Source organism: Heteronotia binoei, chromosome 3, assembly GCF_032191835.1.
Source record: "Heteronotia binoei isolate CCM8104 ecotype False Entrance Well chromosome 3, APGP_CSIRO_Hbin_v1, whole genome shotgun sequence".
In the NCBI taxonomy this organism is placed as follows: domain Eukaryota; kingdom Metazoa; phylum Chordata; class Lepidosauria; order Squamata; family Gekkonidae; genus Heteronotia; species Heteronotia binoei.
In genome coordinates, this window is record NC_083225.1 from 61,806,964 (window position 1) to 61,818,971 (window position 12,008).

At 38.2% G+C, this 12,008-nt stretch overlaps 1 protein-coding gene across 1 annotated transcript in view; it reads right to left on the minus strand.

The window, feature by feature from the left end:
• Positions 1–10,125: 10,125 nt before the first annotated feature.
• The window catches only part of PRKX (protein kinase cAMP-dependent X-linked catalytic subunit), a 78,049-nt gene continuing 76,166 nt past the window's right edge, over positions 10,126–12,008 (minus strand). Inside the window, exon 9 of the mRNA XM_060233921.1 lies at positions 10,126–11,474. The gene's annotated coding sequence lies outside the window, so the exon portion shown is untranslated. The remainder of the gene's footprint in view (positions 11,475–12,008) is intronic.

The following is a 12,008-nucleotide window of genomic DNA, read 5'->3' on the forward strand; positions in this document are numbered from 1 at the left end:
TGGGAGTACCTTTTGCCAACAGAGACTGACCCTTGGATCAAACTCATTATACTTATTTCTTTTTCCTTGGAAAAATATGAAAGTATAGTGAAGAAATCATATCCCTGTGACCATCTACCCACTAATTACAGATGTTCTCACCTCATAAACCTTCCCTATTTTGAATAAATTGATTTGATGGTATAAAATATGGCATTTCAAGAACAAGTTTCTTTCACCACAAATACTGAAAGTAAGATCATGTAAAGGTAATCCCCTCTCCAAGCACCAGTTGTTTCTAACTCTGGGGTGACGTTGCTTTCACATTTTCATGGCAGACTTTTTTACAGGGTGGTTTGCCATTGCCTTCCCCAGTCACCTACACTTTACTCCCAGCAAGTTGGGTACTCATTTTACCAACCTTGGAAGGATGGAAGGCTGAGTCAACCATGAGCTGGCTACCTGAACCCAGCTTCTGCTGGGATCGAACTCAGGTCATGAGCAGAGCTTGGATTGCAGTACTGCAGCTTTACCACTCTGTGTCATGGGGTTCTTCCTAAGATCATGTAGCAGAATACTATTACCCTTTACGATATTTTAATAAGTGCTACATAAAGCATTAAAACTTTTTCCTTTTACTCCACTTTCTTTTAAACAGTAATTCATCAATGTGCTCTTGAACAAACTGGTAGTGATAAGAACATATTATTACAAATATTCAGCACATTCTTCTCACAAGGCTTCTTTTATCCATCATTTTATAATTACGTGGAACAGAAAGGAGAGTCAGTTCTTGGATGCTTCCCTTGTGGTGCATTTTTTTTTTTTAAAGGTGACATTTTGATGTGAGCATCATCATTTGCCATTAGTTGCTTCAAATGTGGGCTGGAATCTTCTGGGGTCATATCTATTCCTGGCCATGGACCTAGTAATAATATGTATTGCTCACAGATTAAAATAAATTCAAAGTGAAGTTTTAAATAACTTCCAGAGTTTCTGTGTCAAAGCCATGTGCATTCCTCTGGCATCTCTCATCCAACTCTTCTTTTGATGTCATTCCACAGCCTGAGAGAATAGCCATTATCTCTTTCTGTTCTCTCAGATACACTGTTCCATGGCTATTTTTAACAAAGGTCACACTATACATAAAGTCAGAATCAACATCAAGAGCTAACAGCCAAGTATCTTTGGAAAGGCTTAGCCTATTTCACTCACTGGAATTTCATATATCATTATGAATATATATGATTCTCAACATAGCTCCATCTGTACATACTTAAATCTGTGGATTGGGGCCATCTAGAGCAGGGATGTCAAACATGCTGCCTGGGGGCCGAATCAGACCCCTGGAGAGCTCCTATCAGGCCCGTGAGCAACTCACTATCATCTGCTTTCTTCTCCCTCTCTTGCTTCCTTCTGCATCACCGCTTGCTTTTTCAGGCTTGCTCAATCACACAGGAGCTACAGAACAAAGTTCCTCCCTTGGGGAGGAAGTGGGGGAAGGAGAGATAACTTCTAGGCTCTATCAATTGCACAGCAGAACTACTGAGCCAAGCCTGTCTTCCTTCTGTTGGTTGAGGCTCAACAAGCCAGTGAGGTGGATTAGCCTAGTGTGTGTGTTTGTCTGTGTCCTTTATAAAGTTTATATCTCCTTGACCTGGCATTACATTTTATGATACACATGGCTCAGCCCAACAAGGTCAAGATTCGGCCCTCATAGCAATTGAGTGTTACCCCTGATCTAAAGAGTAAACAGGTATTTCTACAACCTTAGGGGACCCCTAGGATTTCAGAATATGAAAACTTTTGAAAGGGTGGTGGTGGTTAAATCTCACTTGTGCAAACCACATGCTTTCATTAGCCTGCCATCATCTGTGGTGGACATATGTGAGAGATTGGGAAGGGAGCTGAAACCTTCTGAATCAACTAGAGGTAACAGTGAGGGATGCAGGTGGATGGGAGATTGAAGGGGACAGTAGGAGAAGCAGTTGTCCCCAATGACTGGTGGGCAGGCAGGCAAGCAGGAAGAGGATGTGAGGTAGGACTGGGAGAGTGAGCTTCTCTATGCCCATGAGTTTCTAATAGATTTTTGCCAGGGCTTTTTTTTTGTAGCAAAAACTCTTTTGCCTATTAGGCCCCACCCACCCCCCGATGTAGCCAATCCTCCAAGAGCTCACAGGGTTCTTCTTACAGGCCTATGGTAAGCTCCAGGAGAATTAGCTACATCAGGGTATGTGGCCTAATATGCAAAGGAGTTCCTGCTACAAAGAAAGCCCTGATTTCTGCCATGGAGGGAGGGAGCAGGAGCTCCAGTCACCACCATTGCCATATAAACCTGGCTGGCAAGTGGACTGGGAAGTAAAGAAAGAGGAGAATGATGGGATTCCCTCTTGGCAACTGCCACTCCCACAACTAAAGTAATTATACAGGTGAGCAGAGGTACAGAAAGAGGGCAGGGGAGGCAGGTTGGGAGCCTCAAGAGCCACCATCCCCTGCTGCTTTTCCTCCATCTCTCATATGCACCCTGTGAGGTGGTCTGAGTATGTATGACTAACCTAAAGTCACCCAGTGAGCTTTCATGTTAGAATGGGAATTCACTTCTATGAGCCAGTGGGAAAACTTAAGAATTTTTTTTTTTTTAAATCAGGTTTACTGAATCCCAAACCCTAAGGGAGAACTGGCATAAAATGTTTTTTTTAGATGGTACATCAAACCCAAAGAAATTGCAAAAGCTAACAAAAGCTACAATGCCAGATGTTGGAAATGCAAGAGTACAAATTCAACATTCTATCAAATGTGGTGGTCTTGAGACAAAGTCAAAAAATACTGGCTAAAGATCCATAAAGAAATACAAAAGATATTAAAAGCTTACTTCCCAAATAATAAAAAAAATATGCTACTAAATATATTACTGTCAAATGTATCAAAAATTCATAATGAACTTTTAAAATACATGGTGACAGTGGCAAGAGTGGTATATATAGCTAAATGGAAAAATAGCCTAATATATGACAATGGCAAAGCTATTTACTTGTGCAACAGACGAGAATCCGAATTTCAATAAAAATTAAATGTATTTTTTGCCTAAATTGATCAAAGTTAGGTTAAGTAAAGTACCATCAGGTCACAGCAGATTGTATTTCCTCATAGTATTTCCAAGGCAAGAGATGTTCAGAGGTGGTTTACCTTCCTCTATATAGAGACCCTGGAATTCCGTGGCAGTATCCCATCTAAGTAGGGCAAACCCTACTTCGCTTCTGGAATCTGACGATATTGGGTTAGCCTGGGCCATCCAGAAGGGTCTTCCTAGTTTAGACCAAGTTTATTCCACATTCTCAGGTTCTAAACATCAGCATTGTCCTTCCCCTAACACATCCCAATGCTCACATGTCTTAGCATTAGATGCCTCAGCTTTTAAAATTAAGAGTCAGTTGACATTTTTTGTTTTCTTATATAGCAAGAGCTACAAGGAGTAATTTTCAAATGTAGAGACATTTGGAAAGTATTCATGCAGATTTGAAGGGTGAGTGCAATATTAGCAACAGCTAAAGCATGAAAACTCAGACATGTATTGCATTTTGGAGTGTTACTATTTTAAATACCTGTATTTTAAGAGTGTATATGGTTACTTTGCACCTGTCCCTATTTTGTCATGTTCTGTACAACATTTTCCTCTATGTTTTGCATCTATGCAAATAAAGTTCAATTTACATATGCAGGAGAATAAAGTGGTAACAAGATGGTATTCGGTTGCAATGGAGAAGGAGGAGGAAGAGGAGATTGGATTTATATCCCACCCTTCCTTCAGATCAATTTACAATCTCCTTCCCCTTCCCCTCCCTACAACAGACACCCTGTGAGGTAGGTGGGGCTGAGAGAGCTCTAAGAGAATGTTCTTGAGATAACAGCTCCTCTAAGAGAACTGTGGCTGACACAAGGTCACTCAGCAGCAGCATGTGAAGGAGTGGGAATCAAACCCAGTTCTCCCAGAACCGCACTTAACCACTACACAGTGCGTTAACCACTACACCAAGCTGGCTTTCTGCATAGACCCTGGAATTCCTTGGCAGAATCCCATCCAAGGACTGATAATAATTCAATAATGTACAAATACAGCCTTAGAACTATCCAACTGAGGATGTAGAGCGCTGAGGTAATAGAAAAGACTATGACATAGTGCACTGCAAGTGAAGGATTCCATTATGGAATCAACACCTACATTTAAAAAAAAATTCCCTACAACAGAAAAGCAGCACAGCCAACAAAGAAGTGGGTACAAAGTTTCCTCCCTTTTGTGCTTGCTTTCTATTTGCACAATCTCTTCAGATGAAGGAGCATTCTAAGCTAGAATCTACTAACTGCAGTGGTGCAGTTCATTCCACCCTCTCGTTCTCATGCATTTGTAAATCAGACTTTTATCTTTGGCACAGAAATAAATGGTAGACGGCCAGCAGGGAAAGCAGGACTGCCACTAAATAAATCATATTAACTGGAGAAGGACGGCAACATAGAAGCTTCACCTTTCCCAGTCCATTCAGACTATCAATCAAGGACATTCAGTAATTAACCAGTGTGCCTTTATCTCCTAAATCCTGTCATTCTTAGGACTTTCCTAAGCACACAATCCATGCACATATATAGGTATGTCTACATTTAATTTCCTGTCTTAGACTACTTGTCCAGCACATCCAATTTGTACTATTTAAATTGCCTGTCAAAATCTCACTTCACTAGGATAAGACTACCCCAGAATGCCTCCCTCCCTTCCTACAACTCTTATCTAATTGGTAATTGTTTTCATATTCTTTTCCCCTTTGCTCAGTCAAGAGACATACATGAGCTTCAACTGGTGTTTCTGAGTCCATAACATCAATTTTTATGCCAGTTATCCTTTCCTGTAACTGAGATAAAGTACTGTACTTGTAATTTTTTCCAAATGTGATGATACTGCCTCAGTTACAAAGATTCTATATTATTACCATGCAAATCACTGGATATGGAAGCTAAGCCAGCAAGTAAGGAGTGAAATAAAGGTAACTTCCTTTTACATTGCTCAATGTAGATTTGAGCTCAAATTGAAAAGCAGGCCATATACACTGACGTTATCTACACACCATTCGATATTGTGTTGTTATTGCACTATGACATGATTCACCTCCTGTCTTGTCCACAAAGGCAAAGACAAATACAGTTGTAAATGATTACTGCAATAGCATAATAATTCAACAATGTACAGATACAGCCTTAAACCACTGATTAGGGCACTCATGTCTTCTGATGACACACATTACTATTAGACCCAAACTCAATGTCAATGTCATGTTTGTGCTCAATGTTGTCTCAAGGGGCAGGGGTATACATCACACAGCATTCTGTTTTGCCTGTCCTCATCTCTAACTACTAAGAGCATTAAACACAGCTAAGGAGTACTATTAGAGCTCTTAGTTTCTTTTCTTGGATTAGAGCAGTGGCATCAAACATGTGGCCCAGGGGCCAAATCAGGCCCCCAGGCAACTGGGTGATTCCTCTCTCTTGTAGTCTCCTTTCCTTGAAGTCTTTAAATTTAACAGGAGTGGTGTACAGGTGCTAAACAGCTAAAAAATCTTGAAAACTAGCCAGTTTGGTGTAGTGGTTAAGTGTGCAAACTCTTATCTGGGAGAACCGGGTTTGATTCCCCACTCCTTCACTTGCACATGCTGGAATGGCCTTGGCTCAGCCATAGCTCTCGTAGGGGTTGTCCTTGAAAGGGCAGCTGCTGTAAGAACCCTCTCAGTCCCACCTATCTCACAGGGTGTCTGTTGTGGGTGTGGGAAGAGGTAAAAATGAGATTGTGACTGCTCTGAGACTCTGAGATTCAGAGTATAGGGTGGGATATAAATCCAATATCATCATCTTCTTCTTTCCAAACAAAAAGCCAAAATTAGTATATATTAACTCTCACAGAGTATTATGGATTTTTAATGAACTAATTGCATGATTGTCCAAATAATTCAGTTTAGTTTTGTGTTTATTTCTTAATACAACTTTAACTTAAAAAAACAACAACTAGCTGCCCAGTATTATCTTTTATTGTAATGCCTTTTATATTTGGTCTACTCTTGAAGACTATTCAGGATTATCACCACTATTGACAGCATCATGTAAAATTTGAGAAACACGATCAATAGTGCAGGAGTTGCACGTGCTAATTCTTTTTGGCTCCCAATCATTTCGGTAAGGCTTAAAAAACATTCATGACTTCAGCCTGCATGTTGCAGAACCAGTTTGGTATATAAACTTCATCACTGATTTGTTAAGATCAGTTACTAGGCCCCACTTATCATGTCTTCTAGGGAAAGCAAATGGGCAGCAAAGCAGGAACTTCTCCATAGTAATGGAAACACCCTGGTGACAAATTTCCAGAGAACATACATCATCATAGTTCCTAACCTGAATACAGAGCACACACAAGAGCACTGGCCTAATGAGGGCCAAAGCTTTAAACGTTATTTTCTTCACTGGAAGGATCTTTTCTTCATGGAAGGAGATCACACTTCATAATTATACAGATAAATTATTCTAGAACCCACAGTTACTTAACAAATGAAACAACAGATGCATTTTTGGACTAAGTTTTATTTACAGATCACAGTGATTTTCATTGTGCAATTAGGACTGACATATATCTGTACAGTACTTATACACGTTAGAACTAGCAAGCAACTTCTCAGACTTCCAAGGCTGACTTACAGATGTTGATGTGACAAATTTGGTTTTATACACAGATGCAACTATCCCTTACTTACTGTACAGCAGGATATTTATAAAGCTGTCATGTTTGCCATAGAAAAGTGCAAAACATAGGAAATCTGTACACAGTACAGTACAAAGAAATCATGCTACAGTTTTTGAAAGCTGAAAAATTCTTCAGTGTAGGAAGCTCAACTCTCCTGTATGGCAAGAAGATTGCTTGATTGTTTACCACTACTTATTTTCTTTCCAAGACTTGCTCATTCAGTTAAACATGGCTAAAATGGCTCTTTTATAGCAGACCACTTTGGTTAAACTCTGAAGCTTTCTTTTAGTCAAGGACATTTAGAGGACAATCTATGGCATGTTCTCTATTTACAGTGCATCATAGTTACCATTATGCTAATGATCCAAGTTATAACAGGGCCTTCAGAAAGAGCCAGCAGTGGTTTAGCTTGGCTTTGTCTATTGATCAAGTACAAAAGTTTGACGCAGTTACAAAAAAAAATTGTGTTAGAAGTTCACTAAAGAATCCAACTGTTATAGAAATAGCCACCTAGTAATAAGGATCAGTTGCAGTTAAAACCCCCTCAATGAATAGGCATACAAAGAATTAGGACTAGGTTGTTCACTCTTAACTCTTTATATGCTTGTTTTCATGAGCATTATGCATGGATGCATTTGTGAGAGTTTACAAGCACATTTTATGAGTTCAAAATAGTCTGATCTGGTGGAATTGTATACTGATTTCATTATTAAAGCAGAAGTGCAAATACAAATTGATTTTGTGATGAGATTGTTGCCCATGTACAGATGTGTATTTGCTAAATGTTTAGAGGCAACTGATTAACAGGTCTGTATCATATATAATTAGGCCATCAATTTTGTTTGTAACCTTTCAGTGACACTCCCCTCTCCATTATTCCAAGATTAAATAGCACAAATCAAGTACTCATATGGTAGGGGAAAGAATGCCTGCATCAATCCACCACATAATGCCAGTCTAGGCATCTGTGAGCTTGGCTCAAGTATCTCTGAAAGTCTCCATACTGGCTGTGTTAAAAGTACCTAAAGAATTGTAAAAGGAAACACAGTACAAATTTATCTCCACTACCAAATACTGGTAGTAGGGAAAATAATATTCAAAGTCCAAAAGATTAATCATTAAACATGCATTTTCTCAAAGCTTTTGAGTCAGGAATTTCATATCAGCAACACATAATATTCTAAAATAATCAATAAAAATTAATCACAGGAAAGACCAGCATTTAAAATGATTTTTTGAACTGTACCAGAAATGGCATAAAGTTTTAATAAGGCTCTTTTTTCCTATGCAATTTTTATTCGTTTGAAATGCAAGTATATCAGGGCATATATTGCTCATAAAAAACAGTGGGCCTGACTGCTATTAAATATTATACCCTGACACATGCCATCCTGAGACTGTGCCAGTCCTTATCCTAACTGGTGCTTGTCAAATTGAGCAAGTACTATGTTCAGTGTAGTGACTGTAGCATTACCTGGTATCCTACTTTATTGAGAGACTTTTTGTCCACCACAGAGCCACAATGCAAAATTTACTGCAGGAGAAACTTAAAACTTCAGTATACTTAGTATTGTTTAGAATTAGCAATGTCTTGTTAACTGATGTGTCAACATCACCTTTACATTGTACTGTTAAGAGAAACTAATGTAGCTGAAGGTTACTTTTTAAAACAGAATTTAAAGCACAGCACATATGGACCAAATGAAACCTACAACTCTGATCTATTTTTATAGCTATATATTAGCCTTTTCTATAATTGTATACTTACTGTTGAAATATAACTGGAGAAGCAGAGGCATGGCAACCAAGTGAATGCTTGGATTTATTATAAGGTATATGATGTATTAAATGCATAAGGTCAGTTCCCAACTTCTAACAGCTGTTACTGAGATATCAATAATTCCCACTAGCAACGCAAAGGTTAAATTGAACAACGAAGGCAAAGAAGGATAACCACTACATTAACTCATCTAGTACTTGTAGGGCTGTCATATAGAAGATGAAAATTGTTTTCTCTTGCCCCAAAAGGTCAGACCAGAACTAACGGGTTGAAATTAAATCAAAAGAGTTTCCAGCTAAACATTAGGAAGAACTTAATGACAGTTAAGAGTGGTTCCTCAATGGAACAGGCTTCCTCAGGATGTGGTGGGTTCTCCTTCCTTAGAGGTTTTTAAACAAAAGCTAGACAGCCGTTTGACAGCAATGCTGATTCTGTGAATTAAGCAGGTTATGAGAAGGTGGGCAGGAAGGGCTGCATCAGTGCTTAGTTTTCGTGGTCCTTTCTTACATGCCGAGGGAAATGTGGCTTGCCACTTTGGCATTTTTCTCCAGGCAAGGGATCCTGGAAGTTTTTGCCATCTTCTGGGCATGGAACAGGGATCCCTGGGCATGTATGTGTGTGGGATTTGTGAATCTGTGAGTTTCCTGCATTGTGCAGGGGATTGGACTAGATGAATTGGAGGTTCCTTCCAACCCTATGATTCTATTAGAGTCAGCTATAGCAACACTGGGATTCTTGAGACTCCATATACTTTGGAATGAAATTACTTTCACTCTTAATATCACATGCTCTAAAATGTTACCCACAATAGTTATTGGGAGTATGATTTTTTCATGTCCAGAAGTATAAGATTTATGGAAGAGTTTACGTATCCATTCACTTGCTTATGGCATTTCCAATAGCTTAACAGCTGGAGAACAGATATGAACAGGAAGCTCAATGTATCCTATTATAAAAAGCCTTCATTTACTGCAAGCCAAATGTCAAGGTTCTGCATCCAGGAATGCCAATGTTGGCAGTTTCACACTGAAAAGAACTGTGCAAGTCACAATTATGCTGGGTGTTCAGAATCAGCAGAAATAGTAACACTGCTGCTTGTTCCCAGCTAAGTACTCTATGTGCTGACCGCATATAACAATACAGAAGAAAGATGAACAGAACTCATGTGGATGCTGTTAGGCAACATGGGGGCATTGCAAGTTAAGAATTCTACCTACTGTTAATTGGAAGACTCATCCAGAGACCACCTCTGACTTATAAGGCCTCTACACAATGTGGTAAAAGATGTTCTTGCCAGCAAAAATGAAAGCTAAAATACTGGAGAGCACTCAGGGTGGCTATGCAGAGGTACACAAAGGCAAACCACCTCTGAATTTCTCTTGCCTTGAAAACCAGCTGTAACTTGACAGCATTTTCCATCACCACCACTTGGGCTCAACAGATTACATCTATGAAGATACTTGATCAAATAGACTAGAAACCTAGACAAGTCTTTAATTATATCATGTATGTGTGATGCTCTTAACAGTACAATTTACAAAAGTAAAATAAGTCTTTAAAAAAAGAATGTGTACAATGAATGGACATCAACTGGGGTTTTATTCTTTTATTTGAGAGAGCGTCAAACATAAAAATAAATATTCTGAATTTAGATCTGCTGGAATTTTATTCTTCAACACATCAGTTCAAAGTTAAACTTAGCAAATATAAGAACTGAAACTACCTAAAATTAGTTCTATGTTTGAACAGCCCAGTTTTTAAAAAATGTCAAGGTAATCTCAAGATATGGTAAATGCATATTACCACTCTTCACATTTTATATTTCTTGGTGTTATAAAATAACATGATGTAAATTTATGGAACTGGAGATCAGCTGATGCACAGAAGGTTCTCTTTTGGAGTTGCATGTGTATGCACATTAGTTGATGGCTCAGAAGACTAAACTGTATTAAGCCTGAGATGATGTCAGGTAACATTAAAGCTTTAACTGTGGTGTTCTGTTTTAATTTTTAGTCTCCCACAACTAAATCTAATTTACAGTGCAAACCTATGTAAAGTTATGCCTTTACTGCAATGGACTTAGAAGGGTTTAACTCTGCTTAAGACTGCACTGCTTGAAGTCAGCAAAGATATTTCCACATTATCAGCAAAAGATGCTGCAATAGATATCCTGCCATAATTTCATATACTTAAGAAAAATCAACACACTTTACATAGTCTGTAGTTACCAGAAATAATGATGTGTAAACACATCATTGTAACTTTTTTGAAGAAGAAGAGATGCAATCTAAAGGGAAAAAAATAAAACAAGGCCCTTTTACCTTTCAGCTTTCAAGTATTATGGCTGTAACTGTGAAGCACTGGAAATTTTACATTTTTTCAAAACTTACTTGTATATTTTTACAAAGAATTATAAAACATATCTAAGATGCTGAAAAACCTATTTAACCTTTAAAGGTGTTTTTTTTGCTTCTATACAGCATCTTGAAAAACATTTAAGAATAAAAACCATAGACTCTGTAAAGTACAAAAATTTACATTTCTGCACAGCTTCTGTGCTTTAGCTGTTTGATTTCTTTATATACATATATAATAATTTGTGCTTCAAATGACAACTTTAGTAAAACTTATAAAGTTAGTCTATGAGACAACTATGCAAAAAGATTTGGGCATAGCAAGAAACAAACTAAAAATAAACTTTAATTTACAAAACTATATCAATTTTCAATGAGGCTACCTCATGTAGGTGCTTCAGTATTTTAGTTTACTCAACTAATGCCAAATCTGAACAACTAAATATGAGAATAATTAATTATTCCAATTCTCAAAATTATTTTTAAAGTGTGCATAATGTAGTAACATTCACTCATTTCAAAGAAATTCTTCATATTTTCAGGTCTTCTTTGTGAGTTCCCAGCTATGATGATCTTCTTCCAGTTTCTAGCAAACAAACAAACAAACACACTAGTTTAATTTATGGATTACCAAATTCACATGTGACAGATATTTAAATCTGCTTAGTATTTATGTTTGCCCAAACTTGGATTGGTCAGTCTTGCTTAGTATTTGGATGGGAGAATAACAAGGAAGTCCAGGGTCTCACAAAGGGGAAAAGAAAAAAGAACAACAATGTGATTGTCCAAAATATCACAGTAGCTGTTTAAAAACACTGAGTTATGTGTTGTGATGGGCTAAGTCTTCTCAAGCTTGCCTGCAGTACTGGTACGTGGCTTATCCTCACTCTGATTTTATGTCCCTAAGATTGCTTGGAAGTTTGACTTGAAAAGTGATCACAACCCAACACACTGGCTAGTCCACACTGCTTCTGCAACAAGCAATGAGGCCATCCAGTCAACAATCAGCTGGCTAAGGAAGAAGAGTATTTCTCCCTTCTGACCCCTCCCTGTAGTTCCTAGAATCCTGGATTTCAGCTGCCCTGGAAACTACAGCACCCCAAAAGTACTGGGTACCTCG